Source organism: Ambystoma mexicanum, chromosome 13 (assembly GCF_040938575.1).
Source record: "Ambystoma mexicanum isolate Mex_15411 chromosome 13, UKY_AmexF1_1, whole genome shotgun sequence".
In the NCBI taxonomy this organism is placed as follows: Eukaryota; Metazoa; Chordata; class Amphibia; order Caudata; family Ambystomatidae; genus Ambystoma; species Ambystoma mexicanum.
This window is the reverse complement of record NC_090938.1, coordinates 655,042,577-655,065,258: the sequence shown is the minus strand read 5'-3', so window position 1 is coordinate 655,065,258 and position 22,682 is coordinate 655,042,577. Positions and strand designations below refer to the sequence as shown.

The 22,682-nt window shown below is 48.0% G+C and overlaps 1 protein-coding gene across 2 annotated transcripts in view; it reads right to left on the bottom strand.

The window, feature by feature from the left end:
* SCRN2 (secernin 2) overlaps window positions 1–12,129 on the bottom strand; it is a 294,151-nt gene extending 282,022 nt beyond the window's left edge. Inside the window, exon 1 of one of the 2 annotated variants that reach the window (XM_069634647.1) lies at window positions 12,091–12,129. The gene's annotated coding sequence lies outside the window, so the exon portion shown is untranslated. The remainder of the gene's footprint in view (window positions 1–12,090) is intronic. The other variant, XM_069634648.1, reaches the window with a different exon arrangement.
* Window positions 12,130–22,682: the final 10,553 nt, after the last annotated feature.

Below are 22,682 nucleotides of genomic sequence, written 5' to 3'. Positions count from 1 at the left end.
TGTAGTTGGCCTTAATCAATTGCATGAAAGGCTTCCCAAATCCCATACGCTCCATCATATGGAAGAGCTGTGTCCATTCGACTCTGTTGAACGCCTTTACGGCATCCAACGCAACTAATATTGCTTGGATGCTTGTGCGCTCAGCCTTTTCAATTAGGTGACACACTATCTGTGTGCTGTCCGCTGTTTGTCTTGTTGGGATGAAACCCGTCTGGTCTGTATCCACTAAGGTCATTAGATGCACATATAGTCTGTTAGCCAGAATCTTAGTGAAGAGTTTTGCATCCAGATTTATTAGGGTGATTGGTCATTATGAACCCAGAAGGGCTGGGTCTTTTCCTGGCTTAGAGACTATTACCACCTTCGCCTCGTTCATGAAGGGTGTGAAGTTTCCCTGTGACTTAAAGCCGTTAAATAGAACCATGAGTCTTGGGACTAGCAAGGTTTGAAATTTCTTATAAATGCCTCCGTGTAGCCGTCTGGTCCTGGCGCTTTGTGCTTCAGGAGTTGCTTAATGGCCTTCAATACTTCCTCCGGTTGTATGTCCTGATCTAGGGTCTCTCGGGCTCCCTCCGACAGTTGGGGTAGTGTTAGCTTCTGAAGATATGTCTTCTGTCTCCCTCGTTTGGATTTCTGGTGCAGTATAAGTCTTGATAAAAGTTTCTCATTATCTCCCCCATTTCTTCATTTGTGGTTTTGTGGTTGCCGTTGGAGTCCTTTAGTGCTAAAATTGTCCTCTTACGTCCATTCTCTCGGAGTTGTCGGGTGAGCAACTTGTGTGCCTTGTTGGCTAGTATGTAGTACCTTTGCTTTGTTCTCAGGAGCGCTGTGTCTACTTTTCTCATCTGGAGGAGTTCCAATTGACCCTGGACGTGTTGCAGGGCCCGCTTCGTGATTCTACTAGGGTTGTTGACCGCCTCTTTCCGTGCTTCTCGAAACTCTTCTCCAGGTCCTGTTCCCACTGTACCATTTGTTTGTCCCTCTTTGCTTTCAGCGCTATCAGTTCTCCTCTCAGGACCACATTGAAGGCATCCCACACCATCTCCTGCGGGGTCTCTCCTGTGTCGTTCTCTGCAAGTAGGTGTCTATTTTACCCTGAATTTCCTCAACCATTGTATTGTCATTCAATAGTTCAGTCGGAAATCTCCAGGACCATGTATGCCCTGCCTGGTTCCTGAGGGCTATAGACGCTACAATTGGGGCGTGGTCTGAGACAGAGATCGTGCCCACATCCACCTCTTTGATTCTCCCAATCAGATCCGTGGATGTCCATATATAATCTATTCTCGAGAGCATATTATATATGTGAGAATAGTGCGTGAAGCCCTGCCTCTCCCCGTTCTTTGCTTTGTCCTCCCTGCGTCGTGGAGGTAGAGGGTCTCAAACGCCTTCCTCAAAGCCCTGGAGGGGGCTTTTGAGTCACTGTTAGTTTTGGTGTTTCTATCTTTAATGGGGTTCCATGCTATATTCAGATCTCCTCCTAATATAATGTGTCCCGTCGCAAACTCCTCTAACGCTCCCAGCATGATAAGTATGAGTCCCGTATTCGGAGCATATACGGATGCCAGGGTTACTCGTTTCCCTTCTAGCGTAGCATTCAAGAATACATATCTCCCTTCCTTGTCTGCTTTGTGGTCCTGGATATGTAGATTCAAAGTATATTTCACAGCAATAAGGACCCCGCCCCTCTTTCCTTCTGCATTTGATTGAAAAATGTTCTTGGCCCCTTTTAATTTGATCCGGGATTTCTCACTTCTTTTTATGTGCGTCTCTTGGTATAGTATGATGTCCACTTTCAATTTCCAGGCTTGTCTCTCTAGGTTGGCCCTTTTCATCGGGCTATTCATATCCCTGACGTTCTGCGACAATACCGTCACTAGTGCCATGTGCATCCTATCCGGTTTTGATCCATTTTATGATTGCCCTATGTCATCCTCGCTTCATTTTGATATATTCGTGGTCCTGCGTGTATGCCGCCTTACAGTTCCTTCCCACTGTTCCCTCCCATTTCCCTCCCATTTGACCTCTTGGGGATGGAGCCCGGTTGCTACTTGCCCTGGTACGAATTGCCCAGTGCTCCCGGTCCCTTCTTCACCTCATATGTGTGGATATGTGAATATGTGGAGCGGATGAGTGTGTCAAGCGGCTGAATGTGTGGTGCGGATGAGTGTGCGTAACAGATGAATGCATGGAGCGGACAAATACATAGACCAGATGAGTGTGTGGAATGGATCGACACGCAGAACAGACGAGTAGTACTGTCAAGCCAACGAGTAGTATGTTGTGCCGATGAGTGGGTGGACCGGATGAGTGCTGTGTACTGGACGAGTGTCTAATCTGGACGAGTATGAAGACTGGACGAGTGTGCGGACTGGACGAGTGTGCGGACTGGACGAGTGTGCGGACTGGACGAGTGTGCGGACTGGACGAGTGTGCGGACTGGACGAGTGTGCGGACTGGACGAGTGTGTGGACTGGACGAGCGTGTGGACTGGACGAGCGTGTGGACTGGACGAGTGTGCGGACTGGACGAGTGTGCGGACTGGACGAGTGTGCGGACTGGACGAGTGTGCGGACTGGACGAGTGTGCGGACTGGACGATTGTGTGGACTGGACGATTGTGTGGACTGGACGATTGTGTGGACTGGACGAGCGTGTGGACTGGACGAGCGTGTGGACTGGACGAGCGTGTGGACTGGACGAGTGTGCGGACTGGACGAGTGTGCGGACTGGACGAGTGTGCGGACTGGACGAGTGTGCGGAGCAGACTAGTGTATATGGAGCAGACTAGTGTATATGGAGCAGACGAGTGTGTGGAACGGACGAGTATGTGCAACGGATGAGTATGTACAACGGACGGACATATTATGTATGTGCACGGAACTGCGTGACATAGATATTATGCTTTGGAATTAAGGGAACATTTGAAAAACATACATCTTACCACACCCCATGCTTAATCTCTCCCTTACACCATCACTCACCTAGAACACAGAGATACTATGACACCATTCGGTATAACTGTTCTCATATCTACATCTCCCGCTCACTCCACATCACTCTAAGTAAACATTGCTGGTTTCACACCTCCGGCCAGGCGTTCTCCTCAGGCCTAACGCAGCCACACTCGTTCTGGATAAAGCCGGCCCGAGCGAACACATACTCCTGATATCTCAACCACCACACCTACCGCTAAGAAGCAGCTACCACTCGAACTCCGCACCAGCTGCACACATACCTGGTGCGCACAGGCACTTTTTTGACTCTCCCTACTCTCTCTACTGACCCGAACTTCGGTTCCCAAGGGCGTTCAACCTACCAGCGCCTTCAGACCATACCAATGGTATATAAGGCGCTATATAAATGCAAAATAACATAACATAACATCATATACCTTTTGTGGGGAGTCCTAATCTGTCCTGTAGATTCCATTTGTGTCCCAATCTCTTCTACCCGGCCTGCTAATGGCTTTTCAGGCGAATCCGTCACCCAGTCTCCTATACTTCCTTCTTTGATGCGTGACTGTTTTGCATGTTCCCGTTTCGGGGGGTCCCGGGGTGCCGCGGGTTCAATTTGTTCCTCCTCTTGTTTCCTTTCTTTGGTACTGTCGTCCAGCTGTACTGTCGATTCAGACCCCGAATTCTCCTTTGAGGCATGGGTTGCATGGTCTCCGCTCCAGTTGATAGTCCCAGGATCCATTAACCTTCTTCACGGGTCGTAACTCTGTGTTGTACCCCTTCCCAGGAGCACAAGAGGCCGAACAGGAACGTCCACTTATACTTCACCTGGTTTGTCGTCAGGTGGCGGACCACTGGGCCCATCTTCTGTCTTTTAAGGGTGGACTGGGCTAGGTCTTGGTACAGGGGTACCTCCTGGACATTTACTCTTGTCGGGGTCGCATATCTAGCTTTCCAGAGTATCTGTTCTTTTTGTGCATAGGAGGTCACAGCCGCGGGGACATCCCGGTATCTCGTACCCAGTTCTGCTGACCTTTTGGGGCCCACCCTGTGGAGTCTGTCAATTGCCACCCGGGGTTCTGCGTCGTCAGCCAATATTTTGGCGAATAGCTGGGTCACGGTCGTCAATGGGTCTGTGTCCTATATGGATTCGGGAAGATTTTTAAACCTTATATTTGATCTTCTTGATCTATTTTCTAAGTCCTCGCACTGCTGCTCCAGATACATGATAGTTTGGGCAATCCCGTCCAATGTTTCTTCCGATTTCTGGGAGTCCTCTTCCACCCGTTGAAGCTTTCTCTCCGCGATATTGGTCCTTTCTTCTAACTTGGCCACATCCTGTTTGAATTCCTGGATCGACTGCTTCATTTCTTCTCTGAGGATTTTAAATTGTTCCTGCATAGAGCTAAGTAGCTGGGATTGTAGCTCCTTAAAGCAGTTCTGCATGTCCTCTTTATTCATCATGCTCACCTCCCCCACTGTCTGCGGCGGGTTGTCGCTGTTCGGGGGATGCTCCCCTGCTTTGGATGTGGGGGCTTCCTGTGCGCCCCAGAGCTGTCTGAGATTCCTGTTTTATTTCCTCTGGGGTGGGGATTGTGCCAGTGTCCTCGCCCTTGATTTGGACATTAATGCGCAGCGTGGAGGGCGATAGGTGGGGCAGAGGGGTGCATGGTGGTATCTGTAGTTTGTACCTTGGGGTTCCTTGTGCTTCCCCCTTCCTATTGGTTTTAATGTTGTTTGAGTCACTTAAGTTGGCAATATCACTGTGACGACTCTAATCTGTGCTGTGAGTTTATGATGTTGATAGTTCTCTTCCTTGGTGGATAGTCTGTTCCTTTCCTTGCCACGGCACCTGCCACACAGGCACACCTGGTCTGGCTGGAGCATATAGTGTGGGGGGGGGGCGGATGTCTTTAGTGTGGCTACTATAATAACTTGTGTCTGTTGGGTGTAATTTGGTTGGGCTTTCTCCCCCCACATCGTGGATTTACAGGTAATGTATGCAGGCAGTTGGCCTCACCTCTGGGCCCCGCTCGGGGCCGGTTGTCAGTTGCCTCGGTTGTTTCCTGTGCTCTGCTGCTGTGCTAGGGACGGCTCTGACTGGATCACATCTGTTTGGAGACCTCTCGTGCCCTGCTGGTATCAGGATCTGTCTGCCTGTCTTGAAGGGGCTGCTGCTGCTGATGAATGGCGGCTGCGGGGGTTGGCTCTCCCCGCTCGCTGCGTAAGGGCAGGTAAATATGTGGCCAACGTTGCCTGGGCGTCGCTGCCGACAACTGCGGGTCCCAAAGGAGGCCGCCACACTCTCTAGTTCGGCATGCAGAGGGGGGCACGGGAGTACCGGCCGCTCACCCCGATCCTGCTCGGCAGCGGGGGGGGGAGCATGGCTACCCACCACGCACTTCGTTGGCTCCCCTGCCGCCCCCCGGCTCAGGGTTGATTTCTCTTGTGGGTGCTGCAGTGGGGTCCAGCCCGGGAGCACTTCTTCGGCGTCCTCGCAACCAGTGTTGCCTTCTCCAGCAATTCCTACGCAACGCCGGCACCCCCGCTCCACTGTTGGTGCACTCTGCTGGTGTGCCTGCCCCGCGTCGTGGCCGGTGTCCTCGCTCAACTGCACCTCCGGTTCACTTGTGGCTGCCTCTCGGTTCGGGGTGGATCGCGGCTCCTCCACCGGATCCCCTGGTCTCCAGTATCGCTCTGGTGGTCACGCTGGTCAGAGACCTACTTCCTGGGCTCAGATTCGCCCACAACGAGCTTATGATGAGCTTTTAATATGCAGCCCGGCGAGGAGAAACACTCGGACACGTGCTCCTGCGCCGTCCGCCATCTTGGAATCCCAGTCTGCATTTTCTGTGTTTCCTTTACAGGGTTGGGATTTTGCTAGTGTTTTGAGTTAGTTGATTGCATTTAATTATTTGATGAAACATGTATATTTGTATAGAACTTTGATTGGGCATTCTTTTATTTTGGAATCATTCTACTCAAGCTGTTATAAGGGTGCAGAGGAAGGAGACTGATGCAAAGGCGGCATGGTGATTGGTAAAGACTTTTATTCTTTGTGAAAAGAATGAGAAAGGCCTATCGGTCCCTATTTCTATAAGGGGGTTCCCTGCCTCAACCAAAGACTTAAAAGGATCAGTGGCTGCGGCTGTCCCTGGGCCTTCCTGCCAGAGAAGCGTGGGTGGGGGCGATTCTGCATCACAACCCAGAGTCTCTGAACCTGAGGGCATGGTTCCTGCAGCCCTAGAGTTTGAAGGCTATGCTTTACCTGCAGAATGTTAAGACATCCTGGCCAGGGCCAGAGCCGTGTCAACGTTAGTGCTACAGACATAAATGGAAACGCTGCTCTGTATGGTGTCAGACTCAGAAGATTACCCCTCTGCGCATCACGGACCCGGAACTTCTACAATACTTGCTTTCCTTGGCTAAAGCGGGACTGGCTCAAGCCTCTATCGAGGTGCAGCCTGCTGCCATTTCCAGGCACACTAGGTCTCCGGGTAGACCTTCGCTCTGGTCTCACAGGCTCGTCAAGGAGTTTGTCAAGGGGCTCTTCAGGACGTTCTCGCCGGCGAAAGCTCCTGCCCCGGCTTGGGAGCTCAATGTTGTGCTAACTAAGCTCATTGGAGTGCCCTTCAAACCTATGCATCAGGATCCGCTCAAGTTTCTCTTATGGAAGACGGCTTTCCTCATGGCTATCACTTCGGCCAGGCGGTCGCAGAGATTCAGGCCCTGTCTTGCAAGCAGCCTTGCTTGTCTTTCCACGCTTCAAGGGTGGTACTGTGTACACACCCCGCCTTTATGCCAAAAGGATCCTCGGAATTCCACCTCAACAAAACTTTGGTGTTACCTGTCTTCTTTCCAAATCCATCGTCGCGAGCGGAGAGGGCCTTGCATTCGCTGGACGTTGCTCGTGTCTTGAAATCCTACGTGGCACGTACGAAGGATTTTAGGAAGACTTCTCAGTTGTTTGTCAACTTTGGACCTGCAAATCAGGGAAAGGCCTTGTCGAAGGCTTCCACCTCCAGGTGGCTCTCCGGCTGTATCAAGCACTGTTATCGGCTTTCTAGAAGGCCCCTGCCAGGCCATATGAAAAGCCCACTCCACCAGGGCCATCGCAGCTATGACGGCACTTCTCTCTGGTGCGCCCCTGCTTGACATCTGCAGGGCTGCTACGTGGAGGTCCACGCACACTTTCACGAGGTTCTAGTGCATCGACAGGGATTCCAGGGAGGAGTCCTGAGTCGAGCAAGCGGTGCTGCACAACCTGTTTGTTTGAGGTGAGTGTGTTCCAGAGGTGAGTGTTTATTGCTTCTGCTGAACCTTGCCACCTCCCATGGTTGTGTATATGTACTGCTGTGTAATCATTATTCATGAGCATGTGAATCCATGCTAGACCCCGTGCTGGAGAAGGTTTAAGTCACTTACCTGTAACTATTGTTTTCCAGCATGGGTCTGGCATGGATTCACATGCAAACCCTCCCTCATTCCCCTCTGTGGCTCTTCTTGGTTCATACTGCCACTTTACGTGCTTACCAAATCTGAGGATAGCCACCAGGGGTGGAGCTTAGGTAGAGGGCTGTCATTGGATGGGGGCAGTTTGACCCAGAGGACAGTGATTGGTTTACAGGAGAAATACGGTTTTAATGTGAAAGTGAAACTAGTTTTTCTTTTACTGAGGATTCCCAGCCTTCATGGGCATGTGAATCCATGCCAGACCCATGCTGGAGAACAATAGTTACAGGTAACTAACTTAAACTTTCTGTGCCTTGCACATATAAGTAAAGTAGATAAGGCTAAACTGTTTGTTGCCCAGGAGAATGGCTGCCTTCTCTTGGGTTTGTGATCGTAGTTCACTTCGGGAATCTCAATAGTTCTCACCAGGGGAATTACTCCCTTCCTCTGATAAAACAGTACTTTTAACACTTTGTAGTCAAAGGCCAAGGGGAAATGACTCCCTTCCCCTGGCTGGAAGCTTGTTCTTACTTCCACCACTTAGTATCAGGAGGATGACTCCCTCCTCCTGATGCTTCTCATTACAGCGTGTTGATCACACCAGACCCAGGGGGAATGACTCACTTCCCCTGGATACTCCAGTGTCTCCTCTGTTCAATACCATATAAAGTTCCAACTGTGGTTGGGTCCCAGACCCAAGTTGTTCTTCTTTGACTCTGCAGACCTGGTTCACTAACCTGCCAAGTACTGCCACGTGAAAGATGACTTGTATTATTATTCTCTTGGTTAGGATTACTGCCCCTGGTCTCTCTTCATTCTTCTTGGTGATGGGTCCTTGACCCTTCTCTGGTGGTCAGTGGGATTCCCCCGCCCACTGACGCGAAGAAGAGGAGCTTTCAGGTAGGTCTGATGCATATAAGAGCCAATCTGGGTGTCCCAACTATGAATCCCAGGGAGAGTCTTTAATGTCTGCCTCCCTTCTAACCCAAAATCTGCTCCGGGTCTCCTGTACCTCCATTTACCTTCATAGGGATGCCGGTACGTCGCAGGGGTTTCCAGGGACAAAGGTTTGCCTCTCTACTGCTTTGAGCTTCTCTCCATGTCTGCAACGACAGTGCAGTACTTCCTGGCATGGTTCAGCTTCCTTCTGGCCTTTAGGGCTGCTCCTGCGGCACCTGAGAAGAAAAGCTGCAACGGCTCTGCAGCATCCTTTGTGCTCCTTCTTTTCTGGTCTCCCATGCGGCTTTGAAAATCCTGTGCCTGAGAGTTCCTACAGCTGCTGCCTGTCTTGGCTGTAGTCGACGATAATGTAAGTCTGTTGTCCCTTTTTTATTTCTAGTTTCCTCGCTGTTGGTGTTATGTAGTCTATTGTCTCTTTCCACAATGGGCTCTTCATGCTTGCATGCATCGTCTTCATCCCAGTACCTGGGTCCGGCAAAGCCTCAGGGTTCTCAAATGTCTTCTTCGACTCAGTAGATGTTACTGAGTTAATGTTACAGTAACACATAGAGATGCTATTCAAGGGGTGGGGGTGTAAAGGTGGCAAAGGATTAGGGGTTGTGAGGTAAGTGGTGTTGTGCCGATTTTTACCTAGGTGATCTTCCTTATACATAGAAGGGGAGTTCCTCCCCATGGGGTGCTCCCGCATGTTACGACCCCCAGGGGGTCTATAAATCGGCTGCCACACCTCCCTGGTCTCATGAGATGGGGCTGCCCTTTGGGGAGAAGGGACACTAAGTTAAGATTCGTCACATACCCTTCCCCTTACAACAGTTGCTTCCCCTTCTAAAGTGGATGACAGGGCCTCTGTTGTTTTGTGGGACGATGGTTTAGTCGGGGTTGTAACACTCCCCTCCTGCTTTTCCGTTCTCACCCCTATTTGTGCAATTTGGGCCATGCACTGATTAAATTGTGAAACCGTGCTGCCTATGACCAATTGAGTTGGTAAATTGGGAATCAAAGCTACTGTGATCCAGCTTTCTTTTCCTAAATTGTTTATAAGGACCTTATCCGAAGGGTACATTACTACATGTCTATGTATGCAGCAGATTTCTTCCTTTTTTGTTTTCTCTCATTCCCAGGAGATTAGCTCTAGTCTCAATGCACACCCTGTACTTCCACTCTCCAAATGGGCTCACACTCTTTCCCCTTGTATGTTAGCGGGCACTCTATATACAGTTTTACCTCCTGTATAGAGATAGTTGGTCCTTCCCTTGGGTTTTGATTGCCTACCCTTATTAGGAGAGCGGAATAGATGTGTATTTTCAGCACCTTAGTTATAGTTTGATGTTCGGGTGTACAGAACAGTTGTAAAAGATGGGGTGGAACTTTCTGTGAAGTCTTCCTGGATCTTTTGGGGATTTAGGTCGACTGGTAAATCGGGAGGACGGCTTCTGTCAAGGGGACAATGTCTGGCCGGATGACCAAGTATTCCACATGAATAACCTGGGTTTTCTTGGTTGGGTGGTATAGAAATAAGGGATATCCTCTGTTCTTTTGGATACCTCCTTCTAGAATGACCGGTCCACTAACTAGAGAAGTCTCACAGGTGTTAATTTCCAGTACTAAATTTGGTATCTATTTCTCTCTTGCATCCCAGGTGATATTTTCTACAACAAGGGGCTCTTCTTCCTTGTCTTGTTTCCTGAGAAGAATATTTTGGAAAGTGGCCCCAAGGATTTCTCAGCCCAGAGTTTCCAGTTTGCCAATTGGAAAGGTAGATTTATAACCTATCCTGCAAACTTGTAGACTGGGTTTAGGCAGACGGGATGGAAAAACAGCTAAAAAGCAGATACACTGTCATCCCCATCTACCCAAAATACCGCAAAGGGGCAGTCAACAGACAAGGCACCCCTAAGGGACAGTTCTGTTTATTATTACCCAGGTCTTCACCAGGACTACACCCTGGTACCTTAATGGCAGGTAGCGCTGACGACGAGTGGAGAGGATTGTCATTTTTCCTAGTGGGAGATGCAATCCTCTATTTCCTGCCATGGAGAGTGGGCTGGTATTTTTCTTTCGGTGGGTCAGGTATTTCAAACTTCTCCAGGCAGGAGATGGCATTTTCAGTCCTAAAGTGCTCCTGATATCCTCTGTATTCCATCGTGCTATTCCTCTGGTGGAATGACATTGAGGTTGTGGTTTTGGGACTTTGAATGCTTTCTCTGGGTGTATCCTGGTTAGGGATTACCTTGGTCTCTAATTCAGCACAAGTAAAAACATCTTTTTTATTTTTTTACATTTGGGGCATCTCTGGGTCGCATAGGTCCTTATCTCTTTTGAGCAGTGCAAGCTTTTCTCAGAGGACCTCATAGATTAGATACCCTAACAAGCCCCATCTCTGAATTTTAACAGGTTGGAAGGTATAGTTCAAAAGAATGAGTTTCAGATCTTCTCCAGCGTAAAGAAGGGGTAAGACCATACGACCTATCTGCCGCCAAGAATGATCATGCTGAATTATATACGTGACTCCTCTGGTAGGGCCGATTACCTAAGATTATTGAAGGAGAGTATAACTTTCTCTGTACTGGGAATCCAACAATCGGAGGGGCTTAGGAGCTGATTACCTTCTACTTCTCTTCTAACTGGGAGGATTGTTTTGGAGGCTAGGGAAGGGAAGTAAGTGCTAACCTAGGGTTTACCAATGTGATACCGATAGAGCGCGCCCAAGCTTTAGAACAATCTGGTAGTTGTGTTCCCATCCCGACTGGATTGGGGAATAATTTTACATGGGCCAACTGTTTGTCGGGTTGCCTGAATCCCACTTCTCACACCATATGTAAGGGTGCAGAAGAAGGAGACTGACACAAAGGTGGCATTGTGGCTGGTAAAGCCTTTTATTCTTTGTGAAAAGAACGAGAAAGGCCTATCTGTCTCTATTTCTGTGAGGGGTTTCTCTGCCTCAACTAAAGGCTAAAAATGATCTGTCAGAATGTCTGTTTAACTTAAGTGTCCACCATCCTGTGTCAAAATCCCCAGTTCTGTCCCTCAGACTTATCACTAAAGTAGATAAAGCTAAACTGTTTGTTGCCCAGGAGAATGGCTCCCTTCTCCTGGGTTTGTGATCACAGTTCACTTCAGTAACTTCAGGAGGGGGCCAAAGAAAATATTGACCAAGGAGGGTGCCAAAGAAAATATTGCCCAAAGAGGGGGCCAAAAGAGGAACTAGGAACCAGTAATGAGCCTATGGAGGTGGCTAAAAGGAACCAATAATCGGCCTATGGAAGTTGCCAGAAGGGACTAATGGTAAGCCTACAGAGGTGGATAAGAGGAAGGGTGTCGGGGAACAGTGCAAGAGACCTATGGAGGAGGATGGAAGAGAAACATAAACAAGATAAGGAAATATTGGCAGCCCGCAGAGAGGGCTGGTAAGGACGCAGCCTGTGGAGGTGGTTGACGTGACGTAAAAAAAAACAGATTAAAGGTGAATAAGTGACACAAGCTAAGGAGAAGGTCCTAGTTTGAAAGGGGAAGAGAGAAAGAGGAAAACGCACAAAAGGAAAGCAGAAATCATCAAGATGGTAAAACACGCAGCACAGCCGTCTCGTATAAATATTCAAACTCTAAGACGCTTTGCAGTAATTTTAATTAATATAGGTTGTGCAGCTGTGTATGCAACCATAAACAAGAGCAACCAATATAAAGAAAGCATTTTACGAAGATTCAAAGGCTGGGCTACTTACTAGGGCGCGAGCTCCAAGATTCCGAAGCCGGTGATGAAGCCACCGTGCAGCGTCGGAACATAGAGGAAAGGACCTAGACGCGTAAGAAAACGTGCAGCCATCTTGTTTGAGCAACAAAACATGAAGGTTGCCATAACAACGCAATGAGTGCCGTGCAAGTAAACAACTCCCAAGACTGATTCACGAGTGTTATGAAATAAATAAAATCAGAAGTTAAATATATAATATTGGGATATAAATATAACAAAGATCAATCAACCAAGTGCTATGAACAGAACATCTTTGAGTGCATGTCGACATTAAACCATGCAACATTTATACAGTGCAACGGTCCACGTGATCATCTCTGAATGAACACCTGAAAACGTACTCAACAAAAGTAACTCAAGCAGTCCGGGACTGCACAAATCTAAGGGCACGATCAAAGAAAAGAATTAAGTACAGAAATGCAATGACAACGCACATGATTAACAAACAAAAGCTGCATGCTATGAATATGCAATATGTGTGAGTGCTGATAAAAGAGCAGCAATTCCATCAAGCAAGTGTATGAGCAGTGCACGCATCAAAGCCTTGAGAGGCACAGACTGATAAAATGAAGACATACAAACCTTACGGAATACACAACTCCAGGATGGTGAGGAGTGGCGGAAATAATGAGAGGAGGGTGAATGAACAACAAGCTGCAACCTTCTTGGTTGTCAGAGAACAGAGGGAGACCTTCATGACTACAAGACATTCAGTACAGGTTGAGGGTTGAAAAAAAAAGAAAAGACAAAAAAAGGAAAGGGGAGATATGACATGTGGAAGTATGCAGTGGAAAGTGTGCAGTAGGAAGTCTGCTGAGGTCTGCTACTGGAAGACTGCAGTAGGAAGTTTGCAATAGCACCCACAATACAGGATGGAGAGTGGGACGTAACAAAAGTGTCACTGATTAACAAAGACAACACAACTCTTTCCAGATACAGTAAACCCAAGCAGGTGGAGAAAATAGAGGCAGATTAGGGAATAACTGAAACGGGAAAACCAGGCACAGACTGCATGAGTGGAAATGAAGAGCAAGCAGACATCACCAGATAAATGAGGAAAACAGAGAAACATGGGACAAACACAGGATTCCGGAAAGAAAGAGAATAACAGAAGAGACCCAAGGACACAGGAAGGTGAAAGGAGGCTGTAAAGGAATATTCTGTTTGCAAAGCAAACCCCGCGTCTTATTGAACAGACGTAGACTGTGAACACACTGAACAGATGTATAGTATGAACTCATATGATAAGTAAGGGGGGGATGTTGTGGCTGAGTAGAATATGGAATGCGGGCAAGTGAAGCCTCGAGAAAGGAGTGGAACGGGGCCGGGGGAAGGGGGAGGAGGAAGAAGGCAGTTGGCAGAAATGGAAAGACAATAAAGGCATGCAGACATCAAATTGGGCCTCAGAGTTATTATTCAATGGCATGCTGATTCATAATGGTTGCAAGTTAGCCCACAACACTGGTCTGCAAAAAGCTGGTAGGAGAAGCAAGAGGAGAACGTGGTCTTACCAGGAGAGATGTCATCCAGGTAAGGAGCATTATGGGACTTCCAAGAGATGGAGAAGGAGTGGCTAGAGAAGTAAGAGGCAATCCAGGCAGAGAGCTGAGTGATCAATGGCTTCAAAGGCTGCCAAGCGATCCGTAAGTACGAGAACCGCTGAGAGTTTCCATTGATGAGCATTAGAAAGTACTTTCAAGGCTTGGGTCAGGGCCATTTCCCTGTAGTTTCTGCTGGGGTCCCAGAGTCTTTTCAACTCTAAGTAGGTGGAATCATTTTGTGCCATCATTGCAGGCCTAGCAAGGGACCTTCCCTACCCCAGTAGCACCGCTCGAGCTGGTGGTGGTTAGACCCCAGTCACATCACAGATGCCTGATTTAATAGCTTTAGCAGTGATCTGGCATTTATGACCTTAGTAGCCATCCGGCATAATGCCGCTTTGCTCATCCAAATAAGCACAAAGGCCTTTATGTTCCTCTTTTTGATCAGGGATGAACCTTGCAGTTATACAATAAATTAGCTGACATGGGAAAGCCATGATTCCCGGTCCCTGGAACATCATTCTGCCTCTCGTTGAATGAAGGCTATCAATACGTTTCCAGGCACGAGCTGCACTAATGAATGGCAGCCACATGCTTCCAGTGTGTATGATTCTGTGCGGTGTATTTCTTGCATAGTGTATCGGGATCCTTCCTTCCAAGCCTGCTTCATTTTCTCAGCACTTCCCATCAAGCTAGGTAATCCCCATTTCAAATCAAGGACTGCCAGGCGCTTTGCAAAATATGTGGGTGGCCAAGATGTGGAAGTCAACAAGCCATCGAGAAGAGAACCCCATTGCAATCCTCTGTTCTTTAGAAATGTAGAAATACTCAGTCACAGATGACATCATCTGCCTGACCACAAAGACCAGCGAGAGTCTTTCAGACGCAGAAGGCCAACTCAATTCTTCAGTAGGTGGGATGTCCTAGAGTTGTCCAACTCCAGGCCTCGAGGGCTGGATCCATCCCTGGTTTTCAGGACACCCCTCATTAATATTAATGAGATTAATTTGCTTTCAATGATTCGAAATGTATGCAAATTTGTCCTCACGTATATTAAGGAGGGATATCCTGAAAACCTGTCAGGATTCCGGTCCTCGAGGCCTGGAGTTGGACAATTGAGTCTCATCTGACAGACTTTGACAAACTTTGGCTAAGTAGGGCTAGTAGACAGAACCAAGGACATGTCTTGAAAGGCCATTGGCATAATCTGATCAGATATAATAGACTTTGTGTCATCTGCTGGCCTAATCCTTAAGACATCCTTTATCGGTCCTACAGCCAGACTCTCCTTAGAGGACCCAACAGCTCTGGCCATCCCCTGTAGCATCTACATATTGGGATATGTTGGGTGTGGTAGATGGACAAGCTCCAGATTCTAATTGAAAAGTCCCAGACAGAGTGGATTTTCAAGATGGCCAAAGCTTGAAAGCAACACAATAAGGCATGGCCAATGAACAGATGTAATCAGTAACAATATATTCCTTAAATAGACATCTCATTGCCAAAAGCCCCGGCAGGCCTAGGGCACGACAACAAACGGCGGAAAATGCATGTTGCAAAATGGCAGGGACAGGTGAAAAGCAATCGGCTCACATGGACAGGCGAGGGGGAAGAGTGTGGAGCATATAGTCAACAGTTTATGGCATCAGTGGATAGACGGTGTGGACCAGGAAACCACAGATCGCGTAAGCAGCGTTGAGCACATGAACTTACAGTGGGTGAATTGGAGCAAATGGCCAAAGTGTGAGGAGCGTTGATAAAAGGGAGAAACCATGTGAGCAAATTGGTGTTTGTGGCTGGGTGCTGGAGACTTGCAGGGCATCTTGGAAGGTCAGCTCCAGATGGCATTTGAGGCTGTAGGCGGGTTCATGCATGGTGGCATAGGGTTCATGGAGCCTTATGGGTGATGGATGCAGATCATGTTTGTGGCAACACATGTAAAACCTTGATTCTGGGGAAGATGATTGATGATTATCGGTAGCTCCCATCTCAATATGGCCGAAATGTTGGGTATTATGGTTATGTTCCCATTTACTCATGGCTGACTATTGCTAAAGTCACATGATGGGGCCAGAGTGTAAGGGAAGCCAGGGTGATGCTCGGGTCCTTCTCTGCCAGGGGGACCATAGGTGAGAGTAGAACTGAGGGGCTCCCCATAAACCAAACCCTCTGAGCAAACAGAAGCCCACATTCCCCTCAAACAACAGATTTGAGCTGTGAACGTTTTCTCATGGGAAGACTTTCACACTCTACAGAGAACAGTCAGAGTGGGGTCCTATGCTTGCACCATGCTGCCAATTGTTCAAGAGCAGCAACTGAAGAGAGACGAGGGTCAGTTTACTGTCCAGATCGCAAAAGGGTCGTGCATGATAGGCAAGTTGGCACGCTATACACACAGTAGCCCAGAGTCACTCACCTGTACAAGAGGGAAAGTAGATCACACCCCTTAATATCCTTAATGGATAGCGCTTGCTCCCCACTGACAGAAAAAAGAGCTGCACAGATGCCGTGACAGTTTTGCCTGATCCTAAGATGGCAACCAGGGCTTTAAGCAGTCAGTCTGCCTTCCAATAATCAATAAACTTATTAGTAGAAGTTACAAGGCAGGAAAGCCCCAACACCTGAAGACATTAATCATCGAAAGTGAATAGGTGTTTGCAGGGATTCCTAGCGAATTCCATATCGTGCAGGGAATGAGGAAATTGCTCAACCGGTCCCCTGCCAGATTAGCTCTTTTAAGTGGTCAGGAGCCACATAAAAGGGAAGGGGAAGGAGCAGTTAGTGGCACAGGTGGGATGGGGAACTAGGGGCAGAGTGTGTCCAGAGATCCAGAGAAGAAGAATCTACAGGTTACTGAGAGCTGCAGGTCAGTCTTGGCAGGAGTAAGTGTGTAAGGAAGTGACAAAAGCCTACCGAGGACTCTCTTCCAGCTGCTGGTGGAGACCAGGACAGAGAGAAAGGAAGTAGCTAGCCTACTGGGGGCTACATGCCAGGTATTGACCAAGGGCCAGCAAGAGAAGCTAAGCAGACACTGGTCAAGGTTCACGCCAGGAAGGTGAACCCTGGCTGCTGGGCGGGAAGAACTTCAGCTTGACAACAATCCTGGCCAAGAAGGAAGAAATATTTGCTGGCATCTGCAGCGATGGTCGACATTCCTGTTGATAAGGCACCCCCTGGAATAATACATTCACGCTGGTGGGCGCTTTTCTACATCCACGAGTCTGGAAAGGCGGTCCATGGCCCAGGATGGCCGCAACGGGAACCAAGAGAAGTCAGGAAACCCAAGAAGCAAGAAGGGTGCTACATCCGTGGACTGTAGGTGAACTCTGACCTGTGATGGGTTCTTTACACCTAGAAAGGGAATAATTAAGAGTGTTGTGGCTGCGGAATATGGAATTTAGATTTGAACCGGTAGGTCCTCTCAAAATAGACTATGCCTCTCTCCTAACACTGTTAGCAAAGCAATTTCTTTTGCGTTTGGACAAAACAATAGTCCCTTTTGGAGGTCGTTACAACTCGTTCCTCATGAGGCGTAAGTCTTTGGGCAGCTAGAGGAGCATTCAGAAGGTAGGGAATCTGCCCCAAGAAAGCCAAACCATCCTGGGAGGGATGCGGAAACCCACGCCTTTCTTTGCCGTCTTCTCCCCCATACAATGGAGTCTTATTTAGCAGACTCTGCCATCCATGTTCTTTTTTTTCCTTTTAGTGTATGCTGGAACATCTACCCTAATAGGCCTTTTTCCTGCCCAACCTGGATAATGCTGAAGGAACGGAACCTCCATCCCATGTCGCGTGCTTTTTGTTGATCTCACATCTGCACAGCACAGTATCCACCGGTCGTTGGCCAGCACTTGGCATAGAAGCAGTTGCCAAGCAAGGGTCTGCGACTTTTGGCTCTCTGGATGGTTTGGACTACAACTCCCATCAGCCCAATCCAGTCAAGTCGATGGTGAGGCACCCTGGGAGTCGTAGTCTAAAGCATATGGAGAGCCTCAGGTTGCAGACCCCAGAGGGGGTCAGTGCAACTCTTCTGCTTTTCGGTGTGAGGCCTGCTATCTACCAGTAGATTTCGGCTCTCGTAGATACAGACTCTTGTTGCATTGTAGTGTGGTATGGCGGAGGTTTGTTTTTATGCCATCGGGCCTTTTTCCTCTTCACAGAAGATAATTTTCAGTTGGCCTCTTGTCATCCTCTTTGTATGGTTTGGAGGCAACCGGGTGGCTTTAGGAATGGGACCTCTCTTTTTGACGGCAAAGGGAGGAGTATCGAGAGCCAGAGTTTTGAGATCCCGACATAATAGGCCTAAAAACAGACAGTGAAAGCACTAAGGGTCCAAGTATAGACCACATGAGGCTCATGGATGTATAGTGTGATAGCTTGGTGGCCAGAGGATCATGGATTGGAGCAGCAAGCAGATTGGGACCTATAGACTGATGATGTGCACCCATGGGTTGCCAGCATTGAGCAATATGAGGCCTAGGCACATACAAATAATAAATTAACCTTTTATAACGCGCTTTCTAATGGAGACCAGTCTCTAAACGCAGGAGGAGGCTTCAAACCTGTCTTGCTCTGCTGTTGTCTTGTTTCCAAGACCAACACGTTGTCCATGAGCTATCCTCCCGGCCTATGCAATGTGCTTATGCTGCCTGATCAGCTTGGGGCCTCTAGACAGACAACGTGATGAAACTTGGGCCAATGGAGTGAGTCCCAAGCTCCCCGCGCTGACAATGTTAAAAACCTTGTACTGCGATGCGTTCACCTTGGAAATGGGATATTGCCATGCGTCATGAGTTCAATTCCCCTTTGGGTCAACTCAACCCTTCACCCACCCCCAATTCCCCAGTCTATACATTGCTCCGACACTAGCTTCACCGTGATAACAGCGCTATATAAAAACACCAACATTATTATCGTGTGGTATGGGCTGCATTCTTTAGGCAAAAGCCAAACACAGAGATCATGTAAGGGAAATTAAGCTTGCCCTTGCTCCGGACACTAAGCGCTTGGTCGTGATTCAGCTCACTTTGTGCGTTTCAAGGACGTTGCTATCTGCCAGAGCTGTACCCTCTGATGCTCCCTTGTGTGGTGACTTCCGTCGCCAGCTCAGCTGGTGAGACTGCTACAAGATGTATCAGTCACTGGGAGCCATCATCCAGCTGGGTAGGGAGCTGGCACAACCAGCGCCCGCAGTTGCCAGCCTCCCATTAGTGGAACAGGTTTTGGGGGTTTTTCCACACTAAACCAGGGGGGACATTTTTGTCCTGTGAATCTCGCATGCCAAGGTTTTTATGAGCGAAAACAGGGAGTGAACCAATAGGCGTGGAGGGAGCAATAAAAACTGAGGAAACATTCCAAGGGCGTGTCCCAGAATTGCCGGCAGCGGCAGGAGGCGTTTCCCGCCTTCCCAAATCCTGCCAGCCTCAAGGTCATGCACCTGGCCCCTCAGTCACGGCGACATTTTTCCTGCGGGGGCCGGGTGGGCCGTGCTTCTTCTCGCATGCTCCATTAGGGCGGGAAGGCACGGCACAGACGAAAACAAAACAAAACCAGTGGCTGCGACACGACTTCTAGTCAGGGAAGACCATTGTTTTCCAGAAGGCATTCACGGTTTGCGATTTGAGAGCCCGTGCCCTCCCCGACCTTTCCACCCTTAAGAGATACAGGAACCGGTGTTAGATGCAATGTCGATGCAAAGTCAGCATGGCACTTCCTGCAACAGCCAGGTATGCGCGACCAATCAAAGCGGCTGAAATTTTGAATTGTCGGGGTGTAAATGTCTGCACGCATTATGTGAGAGCAACAGAGCGCAGCTAGGGAGCTCAAACCAAATAAGTGGTTGGAATTTTTTTTTAAATAATGGGTTAAAATGGTGCATTTTACTGTACTTTCGGTTAATAATTGGGCAAAAAGCCGCAGTTTGCAAGCTTTTTTGTATGGTAGCACACGAAAAAACCCATGAATAGATGCAAGCCGTCAACAGTGCACAGGACCATTTTCCAATGCATTTTCATGATGCCTTTGCCCACAACATAGGCCAGTGTATAAAACATGTTCATGATGGATGTGCCCCTACATGTCCATGCAGGCTGCACCAATGGCTGCTGTCACCTCAACTGAAGACTTTAAATGCAGCAAGTTACAGAGTGCCTTTGATAGCCCCCAGCAGTCTTATCACCTCTTTGCCTTTTACTCTGGTTTCATCTGAGTCAGCATCTTGCTGGCAGAGCAATAGTTTGGTAAATCATGAGGATTTTTCTTCATAGAAAAAATTACGAATGGAATCACTTCTAGCGACACCCAATATCAGCAGATCAGGCACAGTGAGAGTAAATGGCTTGCCCAGGATCACATCTTTTGTTAAAATGGTGAAATCAGTATTTGGATCCAGGCTGTGATTTAAGCACTTGACCACATATCTTCCCAGTGATAGGCCACATAAATATGTTTTAAGGTTTGTGTTTCCAAAAACAAAATAATCAATGCCTTGAAAATACCACAAATCACATAAGAAACCAACCTGGCATTATATACATTGTTACAGAAATAGGTCAAGCAAAATGACATTCATAACTTTATTTTGGCCAGCCTGCAAAGCAACGTGGACCTAACACAATCTCATTTGGTTTTTAAAAAGGGTTATGACAGTGAAAGAGAATACAATATATGGTAACCTCCTTGAGCCATTATTTTACATGGCATGCAGTGTTATACTCCCCTCCCATTTAACACCCACAAGTCACACCTTTTAAGAGACAACAGTCTTTACCCAGGTGCCCCTGTGACTGGGTCATCAACCTCTAATCGATTTTATTGAATGAGGTTGACACAAAGCTGAACCTGGGGTTGCTGGGGAAGCAGTGGGAAAGGCGCCCTGCTTCCTTGTGCTTTTAGCTATCACATGAACGTTCACTGGGAAGACTTTGGACATCTGATCCTGCTTCAGAGGCGAAAGGTCAGGCCTTATTCCTATCCCAAGCTGGCTGTGTGCGAGACACAGGACACAGCCTATGAATTTGAGAGAGTCCCACAAAATGCGGGATGGTTGGTCACCCTACAGACACACCTAGCCCCGTTTCCCGACCTTGGGTTTCATCTGGGCTTGTTTAACTGTTAACTTGTTAAAAGGTGAACACAGAGAACTCGCACAAAGGGGATTTTCATCAACTATGTTGAGCTTTTTGGCACATTTCATTACAACCTTATCTAAGTGGCTGCATTTTAATTGTTTCACTTTTCATGTATCTCTTGTAGCTGTGACTGTGTATAGGTGGGCAACTAGGGCAATCACCTACCCACCTCGCACCACACATATGCTCCTCATTTACTACTTTCCCTTGCGCTTCCTTTCTCCCATACAGCATTCTTTTTGCCCCTCCTCTTTTTTCCTTACTAGCAATTTCCTCTGTACCATCCCACTCCTTCCTGCTCTTTTTGAACACTCCTGCCTTTTTCCAACCTCCATTTCTGCCAAAGGTTCTTTGTTATAAAGATTCCTCTCTCTTCCTCATTTTGCTGCTGTTTGCATACTGACCTGCTTTCCTTCTCTCCATTTTCCCTCCCTTGTTTACCCACGTCACACAGCATTTGCCTGTACATTGCTGCCCCCCTCTCCCCATTCCTCACTCACTTGCCTCCCTTTTCTCCCTTTCTCTTCATTTCTCCCCGACTCTTTAGACCTCCAGTATTCCCCATTCACCTTATACACCTGAACCCCCAGCTCTACATTCCCCCTCCCTTTAATCCTCTTTACCCTGCATTTCCCCTCACTCTTGTGCCTCATTAACTATTGCCCCATCCTCCTGCCATCATTCATTCTCCGTACCCATTCACCCTTTTACCCTCACCCGGCTCCCTTCAATCACCTCATCCCATGTCTTCCCTCACTCTCAATCTCTCCTCCACTAGCCTGTCCCATCAGTGTCCAGGTCAGCTGACCCTGCTCTCTCACTACCCTGCCCTTATTCCCGCTCCATTTCCATACATTGCCCTGCAGCAGGGCCTGTGGAGCTGGAGGAGATGAGGAAATATGGAGATGGTGGATTGGAGTTAAGGGGTCTTTCAAGTGCCACAAGCAGCACCCACAAAAAAGGTAACCCTTGCTATGTTTTGATATTAAAAGGTGAACTCCTTTAAGTCTGTGATGTTGAATGAAATTTCAAGTGTGCAGAGTGATGGCACCGGGACATGCAAAAAATGGCTGTGCATGCTGTAGGAATTATTCTGTGATATTACCTCCTGTAATGTCCACTCCCATTGCCAATGTTATTCCCCATTGCCTTGAACCCTATGATTTCCAATGTTAGCTTCAGGCTTAATCATTCAATAGTGCCACCATTGACAGCAAAACCTGGCGAGGCGGCCCAGCTGTCTCCAACTAGATTCAGACCCCCAAACACAGAAAACTGTACAAAAATGTAGCATGTGTCAGTAGAGTTCATCATTGTGCAACTCTGCCCACTCTAGGCTCTGCCTCCCCAAACCCACACCTGGGACCCTCTATGATTTTTTCCCACGAGCCCTTTGTCTTAAATTTGCCACTTGGGGTGCCCCCTGGGCTGCCCCTTGTTGATACTGTCCCACTGACAGCATGCCAAGACATGCTGCTGGTACTGCTCCATTAAAAGGTATTGTGCAGCTGTTCTGCTGAGAACTTATTGAAGCTACTCTCCATTGAAAGAATAGTTCCCTGCTAAGAAGTGCTGGAACCATTCCTGGATAAAGGTAGAAGTGCAAGTACTCCCAGGTGATAGAAGTGCAAGTACTCCCAGGTGATAGAAGTGCAATTGTCAGATCCCGGTTCCTTGTTGTTTCTCTACAGAAAACTGTGTCTGGGATGTTTACTGTATTCTGGTTTCCTTCAGGTCTGCCTTCAAGAAAGAGAAGGAGAATCGCTGCAAAATGCGCCCCAGAAGTTGTCAAAGTTGGACTGACAAAGTTACGCTTCATACCTGATCTGTTCCCGGAAAGAAAGGCTGATTCTAGGATTTTTAGTCCACAAAACCTACACAGCTATTTCCTC